Genomic DNA, 16,694 nt, shown 5'->3' on the forward strand with positions numbered 1-16,694 from the left:
AAAATTCTGTACTGCAGCTCGGGTGCCGCGCATGCGCGCTGGGGCGCTTTGCTGCCCTCGCTGCTGCCACCGGGCGACCAAATTTCGGTACTGCAGCTCCGGAACCGCGCATGCGCGGAGGCGCGTTTTTCTTTGCTCGTTGCTGCCACCGGGCGACCAAATTTCAGTACTGCAGCTCGGGCTCCGCGCAGGCGCGCTGGGGCGCTTTCCTGTGCTCGCTGCTGCCACCGGGCGACCAAATTTCGGTACTGCAGCTCGGGCGCCGCGCAAGCGCGTTGGGGCTCTTTCCCACGCTCGCTGCTGCCACCCGGCGACCAAATTTCGGTACTGCAGCTCCGGAAACGCGCATGCGCGGTGGCGCGTTTTTCTTTGCTCGTTGCTGCCACCGGGCGACCAAATTTCGGTACTGCAGCTCGGGCGCCGCGCATGCTCGGTGGGGCTCTTTCTCACGCTCGCTGCTGCCACCCGGCGACCAAATTTCGGTACTGCAGCTCGGGCTCCGTGCATGCGCGGTGGCGCACTTTTCTTTGCTCGCTGCTGCCACCCGGCGACCAAAATTCTGTACTGCAGCTCGCGTGCCGCGCATGCGCAGTGGGGCGCTTCGCTGCGCTCGCTGCTGCCACCCCGCGACCAAATTTCGGTACTGCAGCTCGGGAGCCGCGCATGCGCGCTGGGGCGCTTTCCCACGCTCGCTGCTGCCACCGGGCGACCAAATTTCGGTACTGCAGCTCCGGAACCGCGCATGCGCGGTGGGGCGCTTTGCTGCGCTCGCTGCTGCCACCGGGCGACCAAATTTCGGTACTGCAGCTCGGGAGCCACGCATGCTCTGTGGGGTTCTTTCCCACGCTCGCTGCTGCCACCCGGCGACCAAATTTCGGTACTGCAGCTCGGGCTCCGTGCATGCGCGGTGGCGCGCTTTTCTTTGCTCGCTGCTGCCACCGGGCGACCAAATTTCAGTACTGCTGCTCGGGAACCGCGCGTGCGCGGTGGCGTCCCCGTGATCGGCGCTACCCTCCGCCCGTACCAGCAATGCTGTACTGCGGTGCCTGCGGCGTGGTTCCCCCGCGTTCGTTGCTCCGTCCCGGTAAGGAAACGCCGCTGCCGCCCCACGTGCGCAGTGACTGCGGACGCTGGGCGTGCGAAGTGCAGAACGGCAGCGCCGGTGCCGTTCCCAGGCACGCGCCGCCCGGCGGGTGCTCGCTGCTGCTGCCGCCCCGTGGCCGAATCGCGGTACTGCAGCATCGCACTGCACAGGTGTGCTGCGGACTGCCGGGAGCCGGGCGGAGGGGCCGCGCCGTGTTTGCCAGTGCATGGCGGGAGGTGCAGTTTTTGCGGACTCAGCTGCCGGGCAGCCGCATTGCTCTTGGGCGCGTGCGACGAGGTGTAGCCCTTGCTACCTCTGCAGCCCCTGCGGCACCGCACGAGGTGTAGTTTTGTTGCCCGTTTCGTGTGGTTTCCTGCGGGTTTCCAGCCGCTCCTTGAAAAGCGGTGCTACTGGCTGCGGACAGGAGCTGCTGCAGCTGAAGCTGGAGATGCCAGAGAGAGGTAAAGAAGAAGAAATCAAAGGCCATCTGGCTGGCAGCTGCCTCCTGCTGCAGGTGAGAGAGACCCTGCCTCTCCAGGTGAGGAAGGATCCCTCTTCATAGTCTGCAGTGGGCCAGGCTGCCAACATGGACTGCAGGGTCTGTACGCGTCACCAACAGTGCGGTGCGGCCACGTAGTGCATAAGCGAGCGAGGCTACTTGTCTAGGAAGCCTTGTCTTGTCAGAGCTGTGAGACACCTACGTATTCTCTTAGGTGGAGGACAGCCAAGCGACCGGAGTTACAGAAGAGAAAAGGAGGAGAGAGGAGAAAGAAGCGTCTGTAGTCAAAGACTGTCAAAGTCTCCTGGCAGCGCCGAGAGGGAGAGCTGCGGTGAGGGTGAGTCCTGGGCCCTCAGGGCCCTGTCTCCCCTCTTGTGCATCTTGGGCCCTCGCTGCCCCTCCCTGCCCCTCTCCTGGCCCCCTCTCTTTCCCATGCTGTTGTGATTTTTTTTCCCCTTTTTTTTCTCCTCCCCTGTACTCTCCTCTTCTCTCTATTCTTGTGTCCTGCTCCCTCTCCCTCTTTTTTTTCATTCTGTGTCTCTGTCCTGCAGCCCATCACTGTGTTTTCCTTTTCCATCTCTTTGTCTTGATCTGCATCCGTCTTTTTTCCCCACAATTTCTCTGGCCTGTTCCCTCGCATTCTTTTCCTCTCTGCACCTGTACATGCCATGCCGTGTCCCTGCCTTCCTATTTCTCTTTCTGTCCCCGTCCTTCTTCTTGTTCATCTCTGATCCTTTGTCCTGCTCCCTGCCTCCTTTTTTTTTTTTTTTTTTTGTTCTCTGTCTCTCTGTAGGGCTCCTAATACCTCTCTTTCTTTCTCCAACCACTGTGCTTCTCATGGTCTCTGTTTTTCTCTCTCTCTCGTTATCATTATTCTTGTCTGTTGCTCTGTTTTGCTTTCTGTCCTGTTGTTTCTTGCCATATCCCTTTGTCCCTCTCCCTGCCCATATTCATACTCCTCTCTGTCCTGTTGACCATCCCAGATTTTTTTCTCCATCTCCATCATGCTGCTGCCCTGATTTTTCTTTTTCTGCCCTGTCGCTCTTTCTCTCTTCTCCTCTGTCCTTGCTGCTTTTTTCTCCATCTCTGTCCAAATCCCTGTCCCTTTTTTTTCTTGCTGTCCTTCTGCCCTGCTTCCGCTCGCTATCTTCTCTGTCTTTCTCTGTCCCGTTCCCTCTCCCATCCTTTCTAATCGTATCCCCCTGTCCAGCTAGCTGTCCCTTCTTTCCTTTCTCTCTTCCTCACTATTTTTTTCTTTCTCCGTATCTCTCCCCCACTGCCCATCACAGTTGTTTTTTTCCTCCAATGCTGTCCTGCTCTCTGTCCCTTTTTTCTGTCATGCTCCCTGTGTCTATTTTTTAATTCCTCCATCTCTGTCCTGCAGCCCATCACTGTTTTTTCCTCTTCCATCCCTTTGTCCTGCTCCCTGCCCTTGTTCCTCTTTTCCTTTGTTCTGCCTCCCATCCTTTTTTCCTTTCTTGTTCCATCTCTCTGTCCTGCTCCCTAACCCCCCCTCTGTTTCTCTGTCATTCTCCTTGCCTTTCCCCCGTTTCTCTGCCCTGTTCCCTCTTTTTTTTTTTTTTCCCTGTCACTCTGTCCTGCTCCCTGTCACTGTTCTTTCTCACTCCATTTCTGTCCTGCAGCCCAGTGCCATTTTTTCCTTCTCCATCTATCTCTCCTGCTGCCCATCCTAGGCTTTTTCCCCTCCATCTCTGTCCAGCTCCCTATGTCTTATTTTTGCCTTCCTTTCACTTTGTCCTGCCTCCCTGTCCCTTTTTTCTCTCTCTGTATCATCTTGTCTTGCTTCCTGTCCCTGTCTTTCTCTGACAATGTGTCCTGCTCCTTGTCCTTCTTTTTCCTCTCTATCCCCCATCCTTCTTCCTGTCTTTTTTCTCTTTCTATCCTTCTGCCCCAATGCTTCTTTCTCCACCTCTGTCCTGCTCCCTGCTCTTTGTTTGATCTCACTGTCCCTCTCTCCTGCTTCCTGTCCTCGTTTTTTCTGTCTTTTTTTCTCTGTCCTGCTGCCTGTCCAGTCGCTTCTTGCTATACCTCCCTGTCCAGCCAGCTCTCCTTTTTTTTCTTTCTCTCCTCCTCTGTCCTGCTCCCTGGCCCTTTTTTCTCTTCCTCTGTCTCTGTCCTCTAGCCTGTTGCTGTTTTTTTTTCCTTCTTGGTCTCTTTGTACAGATCTGACCCTTTCTTTATTTCTCAATCCCTTTGTCCTGTTCCCTGTCCTTTTTTACTCTCTGTTTGTATGTCCTGCACCCTGTCACTGTCTTTGTCCCTCCTTTGTTCTTCCTCTCAGCACTCCCCATCTCTCTATCCCTCTGTCCTGCTCACAGACCCTACATTTTCTTGCTCCATCTCTCTGCAGGGCTCCTTGTCCCTATTTTTCTTGATTTCTCTGCCTCTCTGACCTTTTCTTTCGACCTTTCTTTCTCTCTCTGCTCCTTGGTCTTCTCCCTTGTCTTATTTTTCTCTTTCTAGCCCTCTGTCCTGCTCCCCATCACTGTATTTTCTTTCTCCATTTCTCTGCCCCGCTCCCCATCCCTCTTTTTCTTTCTTCATCCTGCTGTGCTGCTCCCCATCCCTCCTTCTCTCTCTCCCTCCCTCTTTCTCTGTTGTTATCCTTGCATCCCTCATTGTCTCTCCACCCCTCTGTCCTGCTCCCCATCCCTAATTTTCCTTTTGCATTTCTCTGTCCTGCTTTTGGTCCCCATTTATCCTCTGGCTCCATCTCCCTGTCATTCTCCCTGTTGCTCTTGCTTGCTCTCTATCCCAGCGTCCTTCTTCCCATCCCTCTGTTTTCCTCTGTATCCCATTTTCTTGCTCCCTGTCCCTCACTTGTTTTCTGTATACCTCTCTCCTTCCTCCTGTCCTTCCTTCCTCCTGCCCCCCGCCTCTGGCCTGCTGCTTGTCACTGGTTTTTCTTTCTCCCACTCTCTGCCCGGGTTCTGTCACTCTTTCTCCCTTTGTCCCTCTGTCCTTCCTCCAACCTGTGTTTTCCTGTCTCTATCCCTCTGTCCCTAATGCTTCTTTCTCCATCTTTCAGTCCTGCTCCCTGTACCTTTTTTGGTCTCACTGTCCATCTGTCCTGCTTCCTCTCCCTGGTTATTCTGCCTTTATCCCTCTGTCCTGCTGCCTGTCTCCTTGTTTCTAGTTATATCCCCCTGTCCAGCTAGCTGTCCTTTTTTTCCTTTCTTTCTTCCCTACTTTTTCTTCCTCCGTCTCTGTCCAGCAGCCCATCATTGTTTTCTTTCCTTTTCCATCTCTTTGTCTTAATCTGCATCTGGTTGCCCCCCACCCCCAGTCTCTCTGTCCTGTTCCTTGTCCTGCTTTTTCTCTCTCCATGTCCCGCACCTTATCACCATCTTTCTCTCTCTCCCCCTCCTTCCTTTTCCCTCCTTCTTTTTCTCTGCATCCTTTTATCCTTTTGCTCATCAGTGTTTTTTCCTTCCATTCCTCTGACCTGCTCCCTGTACCTTACTTCTCTGTCAATCCCTCTGTCCTGTTGCCTACAATTATTTTTGCTGTCTGCATCCCGCTGCCTTGCTTCCCCTTCATCTCTTTCGGCTCTATCTTCCTGTCCTGCTCCCCAGCAGTATCTTTTCTTTCTCCAGCTCTCTGACCTGCTCCCTGTCCCCTCTTTTTCTCTCTGTCATTATTTCCACTTCCCTGGACCGACCTCTCTGCAATCTTGTGTCCCGCTCCTTGTCCCTCTCCATTTATATCCCACTGTCCTGGTTCCCGTCTCTCTCTTTGCCTCTCTATCCCTCTTTCCCTATCCTCGTCCCTGTTTGTTCTTTCTCCATCTCTCTGTCCTGCTGCCTGTCTCTGTCCAGTTCCCTTTCTGGTTTTTTTTTTCCCCTCTTGGTTACTCTGCTTTTCTGCCTGTCCCTAATTCTTTTCTCTCTTTCCCTCTGTCCTGCTCCCTGACCCATTTTTCTTCTGCCATGTCCCTGTAGGGCTCCTCATTCCTTTTTTATTGACTTAGTCATCTCACTGTCCTTTTCCCTGTATCTTTCTTTCTCTGCTCCTCAGTCCTTCTCCTTAATTTTATTTTTCTCTTTCTGTTCCTCTGTCCTGTTCCCCATCGCTGTATTTTCATTCTCTGTATCTGCTGCTCCAGTAATGACTGCTGAGTTGTCCCAGGGAACGGATGAATGTACAGACACCGAGCCCCAGAGCAGACTCACTCCTGGGACTTATATACATTAACAAACAAACACTTGTCGTCTCCTTTGCACTCACGGCTCTGTTTGTAGTCCTTTGTCCTTGGTGAGTGGCTGTCAGAGAGTCCAGGGGAGCAGGTTACACAGTGGGTGTCAGGGACCATGGCTGCAGCTGTGGACTGGGGCTGGAGGAGCCCTGGGGGGGGCCAGTGAGGCTGATGGTGATGGCCCCTCTGTGTAAAAGGGCTGCAGCCCCAGGGGATCGTGCTGCTGGGGCATGCCTGCCTGAGTGTGCCAATGAGCGGCAAGGACATTTCCAACCCACCGGTGCAACAGGCTGACGGTCAGTTGGAATCAGGGCAGCTCCCAGGGATTTTCTGAGAGCTGGTAGAGAGGAAGCAGGAAGAGGGCAGGAGATGGCTGCCCTCACCCCTCTGGGTAGCTGGAGACCTTCCCATGCCCTGGAAAAGGCGCCGGGTGCCTCCCCAACTCAGCAAAACTCCTCCAGCCCTGCCCACCCCATGCAGTTGCCCCCAGCTCCAGCATCTCCCCTGAAGCCCGTCCTGTAGCCACAGACTGCCCCCAAACTCTGTCCTCGTGGCAGCAAGCTGGCCCTTGAATATACTTTATTCTCTATAAATGCAGGTGCCATTAGCATTAGTATGGGGAAAGAGCGGTGTCTCCAGGAGCTCCTGCAGAAGGAGGGGTTTCTGCCTGAGGAGAGCTACAGTCATCACTGTGGATAACGGTTGCTTGTTCCTTCCCTCTCCCAGAGCCAGCACTGAGGACTCAGTTGTTGGTTCCTCTCTGGGGATGTTGACTGCAGCTGGCTCAGGTTTGTGTGGGTTGCCTTTGGCCCAATTCTCCTAGCGGCATGGGGAGGGACAGCTGGACATTTACTGGCTGTGGACAGGAGCTGCCGTGGCTGAAGCTGGAGAGGCCAGAAAAAGGTAAAGCAGCTGAAGAATTGTCGTGGTTTAACCTGGCAGGCAGCCAAATACCACGCAGCCGCTCGCTTACTCCACCCCTCCCCGGTGGGACGGGCAGAGAATCGGAAGCCTAAGAGTGAGAAGAACTTGTGGGTTGAGATAAAGACAGTTTAATAGAAGAGAAAAGGGAAAATAATAATAATAATAGAATATACAAAATGAGTGATGCACAATGCAATTGCTCACCACCCGTGCTGACCGATAACCCAGTAGCGATCGCTACTTCCTGGATCACGCCTACCATTCATATACTGAGCATGACGTCACATGGTATGGAATACCCCGTTGGCCAGCTGGGCTAGCTGTCCTGGCTGTGCTCCCTCCTCCCAGTCCAGCTTGGTAGCAGAGGATAGTTGTCCTTGACAAGGTACTTAGCAACAACTAAAACCATCAGTGTGTTATCAACATTCTTCTCATACTAAATCCAAAACAGAGCACTAGGAAGAAATTTAACTCTATCCCAGCTGAAACGAGGACAGGAATAAAATAGAGGATCCAGGCAGCAGCAGAGAGAGATTGAGAGAGAGAGAAAGACGCGTCCGAACTGTCAAATTCTCCCAGTAGCTCCGAGAGCGGGAGCTGTGGTGAGTCCTGGACCCTTGGGGCTGTGTCATCCCTCTTCTGCATCCAGGTCCCTCCCTGGCCCCCCCTTCTCTTACTGCTGTAATTTTTTTTTTGCTTCTCTGCACCTCTCCCTCTCTCTCGTTCTCCAAATCCTCCTCTTTCTCTGTCATTCTACCTCTCTGGTTTCTTTTTCTCTATGTACTTCTGTCCTGTTTGCTGTCCTCTTTTTTTCATCCTCTGTCTCTGTCATGCAGCCCATCACTATTTTTGTCTTTCTCCATCTATCTATCTGCCTGTCCTCCTATCCCAATTTTTTAAATTTCTCCCTGTCTGCCCTTTAGCCCTTCACAATTCCCACCCCCCCACCTCCCTCTGTCTCCATGTCCCTATTTTTTAATTCTTCTCTCTCTGCCGTGTATTCTAGATATACTTTTTCTTTCTTAGATTCTCTTGTTTCAGATCCCTGTCCCTATGTTTTAATTTCTTCCCTCTCTGTCCCATGGCCCATTTTTGTCTTTATCGTTCTCTCCCTGTCTGGCTCCCTGTCCCTATTCTTTAATTCCTCTGTCTCTCCCCTTCAGCTTGTCAAGGTTTTTTGGTATTTCTGTTTATCTCTGTCCACCTCACTGACCACTTTTTTAATTCCTCCCTCTCTGCCCTGTGGCCCATCACTATTTGTTTTTCTCCATCTCTCTCAGTCTGGTTCCCTGTCCCTTCCTCCTCTCTGGCCTGTAGCCCATTGCTATTCCCCACCCCCCGCCTCTCTCTCTGTGGCTCCCTTTCCCTATTTTTCAATCCCCCTTCTCTGCCCTGTAGCCGATCACTGTTGTATTGGGTTTATGTGGCAAGGTTTTGTTAGCTGCGGTGGGGCAGGGGCTGCAGGGTGGGTTCTGTGAGGAGACACCAGGAGTTGTTGGGCACAGCCAGTCCAGCTCCAAGGCAGATCTGCTGCTGGTCAAAGCTGAGCTCATCAGCAACGCTGGTAGTGCCTCTGTGATGGACATTTAAGAAGGGCTAAAAAATGCTGTGCAGAAGCTGTGATAGAGAAAATGTGAGTGTGAAACAGCCCTGCAGACACCCAAGGCCAGTGAAGAAGGAGGAAGAGGGGGAGGGAGGTACTCCAGGCACCGGAGCAGAGATTCCCCGGCAGCCTGTGGTGAAGACCATGGTGATGCAGGTTGTTCCCCTGCAGCCCGTGGAGGTCCATGGTGGAGCAGACATGCACCTGCAGCTCGTGGAGGACCCTACGCTGCAGCAGGTGGATGTCCCTGAAGGAAGCTGTGACCCTGTGGAGAGCTCAGGCTGGAGCAGGCTCCTGTCAGCACCTGTGGCCCCGAGGAGAGGAGCCCGTGCTGCAGCAGGCTCCTGGCAGGACCTGTGGCCCTGCCGTGGGAGAGACCCCACACTGGACCAGAAAAAAGAGCGTGAGGAGGAAGGAGCGGCAGAGACGACGCGTGATGAACTAAGTGCAACGACCGCTCCCTGTCCCCCTGCGTTACTTGGGGGGAGGAGCTAGAGAAGTCAGGAGTGAAGATGAGCTTAGGAAAAAAGAATGGGGTGGGGGGAAGGTGTTTTTTAGATTTGTTCTTATGTCTCATTATCCTACTCTGATTTTGGTTGACAATAAATTAAATTAATTTCCCCAAGTTGAGTCTGTTTTGCCTGTGATAGTAATTGGTGAGTAATTTCTTTGTCTTTATCTCAATCTACAAGCTTTTTTGTTGTATTTTCTCCCCGTGTCTTGTTGAGGAGGGGGAGTGATAGAGCAGCTTGGTGGATGCCCAGCAGCCAGCCAAGGTCAACCCACCGGAGTTTCCTTCTATCGGGCTCCCTGTCCCTATTTTTTAATTCTTGCCTGTGTTTCTTGTACCCCATTGCTTTTGAAACTTACTTTCTACCTCTCCATCCTTATCTTTTTAATTCTTGCATGTGTTCCTCAAACCCAGTCGCTTTTTAAATTTTCTTGCTTCCTTTCCCTCTCTCTGTCTCCCTGACCTAATTTTAATTTCTTGCCAGTGTTTCTTGCACCCCGTCGCTTTTCAAATTTTCTTCCTATGTCTCCTTCTATGCAGCTCCGTGTACCTATTTTTTAAATTCTTGTCTATGATTCTTGTATCCTGTTGCTTTCAAAATTTTCTTTCTATGTCTCCCTCTATCCTTCTCCCTGTCTATAATTCTTAATTCTTCCCTCTCTGTCCTGTACCCTGTCACTTGTTACAATTTCCACACCTCCCTCTTTCTGTCTCCCTGTCCCTATTTGTTAGTTCTTGCCTATGTTTCTTGTACCCTGTTGCTTTTAGATATTTTCTTTCTACATCTACCTCTATCTGTCTCCCTGCTTCTATTTTTTATTTCTTGCCTATGTTTCTTTTCCCCTATCACTTTAGAATTTTTCCCTGTCCCTTGTCTTGTCTCTATCTTGTTGTCCTGCTGGTCCCTTCCGCCTCTGTCTCCTGCTCCCTCTCTTATTCATTCCTCCTTATTCATCTCTGTCCCTGTTTTTTCCCGCAATCTCTCTGCTCTCCTCTCTCTACACAGTTGTTCTGCTCCCCATCCCTCTTTTGTTCACAGTGTCCCGTTTTCTGGCTCCCTGCCCCACACCTCTTCTCTATGTCCCTCTGTCCTTCCTCCTGCTTTTCTGTTTTCTCCCTCTCTCCTGCTGCATTTGGGCACTGAGCCTTGTAGCCAACTCACTGCTGGGATTTCTTATGTGCATTAATGAACAAGGTTTTCATGCCTTCTCTGTGCCCCTGGATGTGTGTGCAACCCCAGGGTGCAGAGCTCATGGCTGTGGACAGGTCCAGGGGAGGGAGTGATATGCTGTGGGGCTTCGGCAATGGCCCCTGTTCCCAATGGGCTCCAGCTGGGGCTGGGGCAGCCCAGGTGTGGCCAGTGAGGCTGAGGATGGGGCTGTCCCAGCTGTGTGAAGGGGCTCTAGCTGTAAAAGGGGCTGCCTGGGCATGCCTGCCTGAGGGAGCTGATGAAGGGGAACTGGCTGAGGAGAGGAGGGCATCCAAGGGGGTCCCACAGGCAGCTGCCTCCAGCAAGGAATGGCCAGTCCCTGTGGTGAGAAAGGATCCTGCCAAGCTGCCCCTGACAGAGCAGATGCCAGCACAGGGTGCTGGGAGCTCAATGCCTCCGTCGGCTACGTGCGTGAGCCGCCACGTATCAAGGAAGTCTTGTGGATGAGGAGCGTCAGGGCGTCCACTGTGTGCTGCTGAATGGGTGAGTCGGGCAGGTGGCACTGCGGAGGAGGAAGCAGCAGAGGCAGAGAGAGAAGCGTCAGGGGGGTGAAGGTCTCTTGCCAGCACCAGGAGCTGCGGTGAGTCGCGCGTCCTCTCCTCTGCATCCTGGCCAATCTCTGCCACCCTTCTTCAGATGTCTGCCTGCCTCCCTTCCTCTATCTCCCTCTCTGCCCGCCCACCTACCTGTATGGCTCCCCAAAACTTGTTCTGCCAACTCTGCGCAGTACCCCGTTGCCTTTTAAATGGTTTCTATGTCTCTCGAACTGGCTCCCTCTCCCTATTTTTTTAGTTTTTCCGCACTGCCTTGTACCCCATTACTTTTAAAATTTCATTTCTCTATCTCCCCCTATCTGGCTCTATTACCCTATTTTTTAATACCTGCCTCTGCTCTGTACCCCATCGCCGACATCTATGCCTGCTTTTGTCAAGCTCCTTATTCCTATCTGTTATTTGTTTCCTGCCTGTCAGGTACCCCATTGCTTTAAAAATTTACTTTGTATGTCTCTGTTTATTTAGTTTGTTGTTGCTATTGTTTAATTTTTTTTCTTTACTTCTCCTAGTGCTTATCGCTTTTTAAATGTTCTATGTCTACTTTTATGCCGTTTGATGTCTTTAGTTTTGAATTATTTCTTGTCCTTTCTTAGTGCTGCCTTTTTAAAAATTGTCTCCATTCTAGTTCGTTTTCCCTATTTTTTTAATCTTTTCATCTCTTAATCCCTTGGCTTTTAACATCTTGTTTCTACATCTACTTTTATCTACTTTGGTGTCCCTATTTTAAATTTTTTCCTGCCTGTCCTGTACCTCATTGCTTTTAAAACTTTCTTTCCATGACCACTTTTATCAACAGGCCTATTCTTATTTTTTAATTCTTTCCTGTGTCATCTAACACATTGCTTTTAAATTTTCTTTCTATGTCTGCTTTTATCCAGTTCATTGTCTTTATTTTATATTATTTCTTGCATTTCTTTAGTGCTCTCACTTTTTGAGTTACCTGTCTATGTCCGTTTATTTAGTTCGCTATCCCTATTTTTTTGATTCTTTCCTCTCTTAATCCCTTGGATTTTCAAATTTTGTTTCTATGTGTATTTTTATCAAGCTCCCTGAATTGGTTTAACCTGGCAGGCAGCCAAATACCATGCAGCTGCTCACTCACTCACTACCCCCCGCCTCCCCCCCCCCCCCCCCCCCCCCCCCCCGCAGTGGAGAGAATCGGAAGGGTAAGAGTGAGGAAAAACTCGTGGGTTGAGATAAACACAGTTTAATAGAACAGAAAAGGGAAAATAATGATAGTGATAAAATATACAAAATGAGTGATGCACAATGCAATTGCTCACCACCTGTGCTGACCGGTAACCAAGTAGCGATTGCTGCTTCCTGGATCATGCCTACCATTCATATACTGAGCATGACATCACATGGTATGGAATACCCCATTAGCCAGCTGGGCTGGCTGTCCTGATTATGTTCTCTCCCATCTTGTGTACCTAGCTCAGTCAGTAGGCATGGGAGCTGTCCTTGGACTAGGAGGGCACTTAGCAACAACTGAAAACATCAGTGTGTTACCATTCTCCTCATACTAAATCCCAAACACAGCACTAGGAAGAAATGTAACCCTACCCCAGCCGAAACCAGGACTGTATCCACCCCTTATTCTATACCATTTACGTCATGCTTAGGTCTCACTTTTTTTTTCAATACATTTCAATTAATCACCACTATCTTTCTTTTTATATATGCATATATATATATGCACACACAGATATCATTCCCTGTGTCAGTCTATGGACTGTCCCTCTAAAATGTCTGTTGAGCTCATTTAGTCCATGACTTTGGGCTCCATCTGTCATAACAATCTTTCAGGGCCAGAGAGATGGTGTGTGGTGTTGGGCTGTTGCATCTTGAAGCCAGTTCTCATTTCAGTACTGCTGCACTTGTCCAGTTCTATCATTGTTGGACTTTGCTTGGTTTCATCGGAGTTAGTTCATTCTTCATTAATCTGGGTGATTTTTACTGCTACACCATTGATAGCAACCATAGAAATAATGATATACAGTATCATATAAAAATTGACATAATAAAATTCAGTTCATTGGCTGTTTTCACCCAAAATCAAATCCTCTTGCGGTACACACCGAAATTCCCCATCCTTTTGCATTACCCACCAAGTGCACCCAGGTCCTTGAGCAAAAGCAATCCCACGGATGGGTTTTCCCTTGCCAGAGGCAGGAGTAACCCAGACTGACTTCCCCAGCATATTTCTTATGTGCATGACAGGGATTTTATCTCCATCTACAGTATGTAAGAGTTTTGATTGGGCAGGGCCAGCTCGATTGGCAGATCCCTTGGTGTTGACTAACCAGGTGGCTTTTGCTAAATGTGTATCCCAATGCTTGAATGTTCCACCACCCATTGCTCTCAGCGTAGTCTTTAGCAACCTGTTGTATTGTTTGATTTTCCCAGAGGCTGGTGCATGGTAGGGAATGTGATATACCCACTCAATGCCATGCTCTTTGGCCCAGGTGTCTATGAGGGTGTTTTGGAAATGAGTTCCATTGTCTGACTCAGTTCTTTCTGGAGTGCCATGTCACCATAGGACTTGCTTTTCAAGGCCCAGGATGGTGTTCCGGGCAGTGGCATGGGGCACAGGGTATGTTTCTAGCCATCCAGTGGTTGCTTCCACCATGGTGAGCGCATAGCGCTTGCTGTGGTGGGTTTGTGAGAGTGTGATATAATCAATCTGCCAAGCCTCCCCATATTTATATTTCAACCATCGTCCTCCATACCAAAGAGGCTTTACTCGCTTGGCTTGTTTGATTGCAGCGCATGTTTCACACTCATGGATAACTTGTGCAATAGCATCCATGGTCAAGTCTACCCCTCGATCATGAGCCCATCTATATGTTGCATTTCTTCCTTGATGGCCTGAGGCATCATGGGCCCACCGAGCTATAAATAATTCACCCTTATGTTGCTAGTCCAGATCCACCTGAGCCACTTCAATCTTAGCAGCCTGGTCCACCTGCTGGTTGTTTTGATGTTCCTCAGTGGCCTGACTCTTGGGTACGTGAGCATCTACATGACGTACTTTTACAACGAGGTTCTCTACTCGGGCAGCAATATCTTGCCACAATGTGGCGGCCCAGATGGGTTTACCTCTGCACTGCCAGTTGTTCTGCTTCCACTGCTGCAACCACCCCCCCAGGGCATTTGCCACTATCCATGAGTCAGTATAGAGATAAGGTACTGGCCATTTTTCTTGTTCAGCAATGTCCAAGGCCAGCTGGATGGCTTTCACCTCTGCAAACTGGCTCGATTCACATTCTCCTTCAGCAGTTTCTGTGACCTGGCGTATAGGATTCCATACAGCAGCTTTCCACCTCCGATGCTTTCCCACAAGGCGACAGGACCCATCAGTGAACAGGGCATATTGCTTCTCATTTTCTGGTAGTTTATTATACAGTGGGGCCTCTTCAGCACGTGTCACCTCCTCCTCTGGGGATGTTCCAAAATCTTTGCCTTCTGGCCAGTTTGTGATCACTTCCAAGATTCCTGGGCGACTGGAGTTTCCTATTCAGGCCCGCTGTGTGATCAGTGCGACCCGCTTACTCCACTTAGCATCGGTTGCATGATGTGTAGAGGGGACCCTCCCTTTGAACATCCAGCCCAGCACCGGCAGTCGGGGTGCCAGGAGGAGCTGTGCTTCAGTACCAACCACTTCCGAAGCAGCTCGAATCCCTTCATATGCTGCCAATATCTCCTTCTCTGTTGGAGTGTAGCGGGCCTCGGATCCTCTGTATCCCCGACTCCAGAACCCTAAGGGTCGACCTCGAGTTTCCCCTGGTGCTTTCTGCCAGAGGCTCCAGGTAGGGCCATTCTCCCCGGCTGCGGTGTAGAGCACATTCTTTACATCTTGTTCTGCCCGGACTGGCCCAAGGGCTACTGCATGAACTATCTCCTGTTTAATTTGTTCAAAGGCTTGTCGTTGCTCAGGGCCCCATTTGAAATCGTTGTTCTTCCGCGTCACTTGATAGAGAGGGTTTACGATCAGGCTGTAATCTGGAATATGCATTCTCCAAAAACCCACAATGCCTAAGAAAGCTTGTATTTCCTTTTTGCTAACTGGTGGGGACATGGCTGTTATTTTGTTGATTACATCCATTGGGATCTGATGACGTCCATCTTGCCATTTTATTCCTAAAAACTGGATCTCCTGTGCAGGTCCCTTGACCTTACTTTGTTTTGTGGCAAAACCGGCCTTCAGAAGGATTTGAATTATTTTCTTCCCTTTCTCAAAAACTTCTTCTGCTGTGTTGCCCCATACAATGATGTCATCAATGTATTGCAGGTGTTCTGGAGCCTCACCCTGTTCCAGTGCGGTGTGGATCAGTCCATGGCAAATGGTAGGGCTGTGTTTCCACCCCCGGGGCAGTCAGTTCCAGGTGTACTGGATGCCCCTCCAAGTGAAAGCAAACTGTGGCCTGCACTCTGCCGCCAAAGGGATTGAGAAGAATGCATTAGCGATATCAGTGGTGGCGTACCACTTGGCTGCCTTTGACTGCAGTTCGTATTGGAGTTCTACCATGTCCGGCACGACAGCACTCGGTAGCGGCGTGACTTCGTTCAGGCCACCGTAGTCTACTGTTAGTCTCCACTCTCCATTAGACTTTCGCACTGGCCATATGGGACTGTTAAAGGGTGAGTGAGTCTTGCTGATCACTCCTTGGCTCTCCAGTCGACGAATCAGCTTATGTATGGGAATCAGGCAGTCTCGGTTGGTGCGGTATTGCTGCTGGTGCACTGTTGTGGTAGCGATTGGTACCTGCTGTTCTTCAACCCTCAGCAACCCCACAACAGAAGGATCCTCCGAGAGACCAGGCAAGGTGGACAGCTGTTTAATTTCCTCCGTCTCCAGGGCAGCTATACCAAAAGCCCACCGATACCCTTTTGGGTCTTTGAAATACCCTCTCCTGAGGTAGTCTATGCCAAGGATGCACGGAGCCTCTGGGCCAGTCACAATGGGGTGCTTCTGCCACTCATTCCCGGTTAGGCTCACTTTGGCCTCCAATACTGTTAAATCTTGGGATCCCCCTGTCAATCCAGAAATACAAATGGGTTCTGCCCCTTTATAGCCTGATGGCATCAGGGTGCACTGTGCACCAATGTCTACGAGAGCCTTATACTCCTGTGGGTCTGATGTGCCAGGCCATCGAATCCACACAGTCCAGTAAACCCAGTTGTCCCTTTCCTCCATCTGGCCGGAGGCAGGGCCCCTCTAGTTCTGGTCATAGTATCCATCTCTCAGTTCTTGCAAATGCGAGTCAAGAATTTCTTCATCACAATTACAATCCAAAGTAAGATCAGCCCTTCTCTGTCTGGGGAACTGTTCACTGGAAACGGGACCGTCGTGAGACAGATTTTTCCTGAAAACTGGAGCAGCATTAATGTTGCTCATACTAAATCCAAAACGCAGCACTAGGAAGAAATTTAACCCTATCCCAGCCAAAACCAGGACACTCCCTATCCCTATATTTTATTTCTTTCCTGTCTGTCATGTACCCCATCACATTTAAAATGTACTTGCTATGTTTCCATTTATTTAGTTTGGTGTCCCTCTTTTCCAATTTTCTCCTCTCTTAATCCCATGGTTTTAAAAACATTTTTATGTCTACTTACATTTAGTTTTCTGTCTCTATTTTTTAGTCTTTTCCTCGCTTAATCCCCATCACTTTTAAAATTTAATTTCTATGTTTCTGTTTACTTAGTTCACTGTCCTTATTTTTTAATTTTTTCCTTTATTTCCCTAATGCCTGTTGCTTTTAATATTTTCTATGTCTCCAGTTCACTGTCTGTATTTTAATTTTTTCTTGTCTGTCCTTTACACCTTTGCTTTTCAAATTTTCTTTCTATGTCTGTGTTTTAGTTCATTGTCCTTATTTTTCAAATTCTTTTCCTTTATTTTCTTAATCCTGTTTTTAAAATGCCCTTTGTCTACTTTTATTCCATTCACTGTCTTTATTTTTTAATTGTTTCTTGTCTTTCCTTAGTGCAATCGCTTTCAAAATTTTCTTTCTATGTCTACTTTTATCAAGCTCCCATCCCTATTTTTTAATTCTTTCTTATCTGTCGTGTACCCTGTTGTTTTTT

The 16,694-nt window shown here is 49.8% G+C and overlaps 1 long non-coding RNA gene across 1 annotated transcript; it reads left to right on the top strand.

The window, feature by feature from the left end:
- Positions 1–1,797: 1,797 nt before the first annotated feature.
- LOC142092160 (uncharacterized) lies at positions 1,798–8,951 on the top strand. The gene is made up of 2 exons (XR_012676953.1): positions 1,798–1,920; positions 8,498–8,951. It is a non-coding gene; the product is annotated as an uncharacterized LOC142092160 (long non-coding RNA).
- The last annotated feature ends 7,743 nt before the right edge of the window (positions 8,952–16,694 follow it).

The sequence above is a fragment of the Calonectris borealis genome, chromosome 22 (genome assembly GCF_964195595.1).
Source record: "Calonectris borealis chromosome 22, bCalBor7.hap1.2, whole genome shotgun sequence".
NCBI classification, from domain to species: Eukaryota; Metazoa; Chordata; class Aves; order Procellariiformes; family Procellariidae; genus Calonectris; species Calonectris borealis.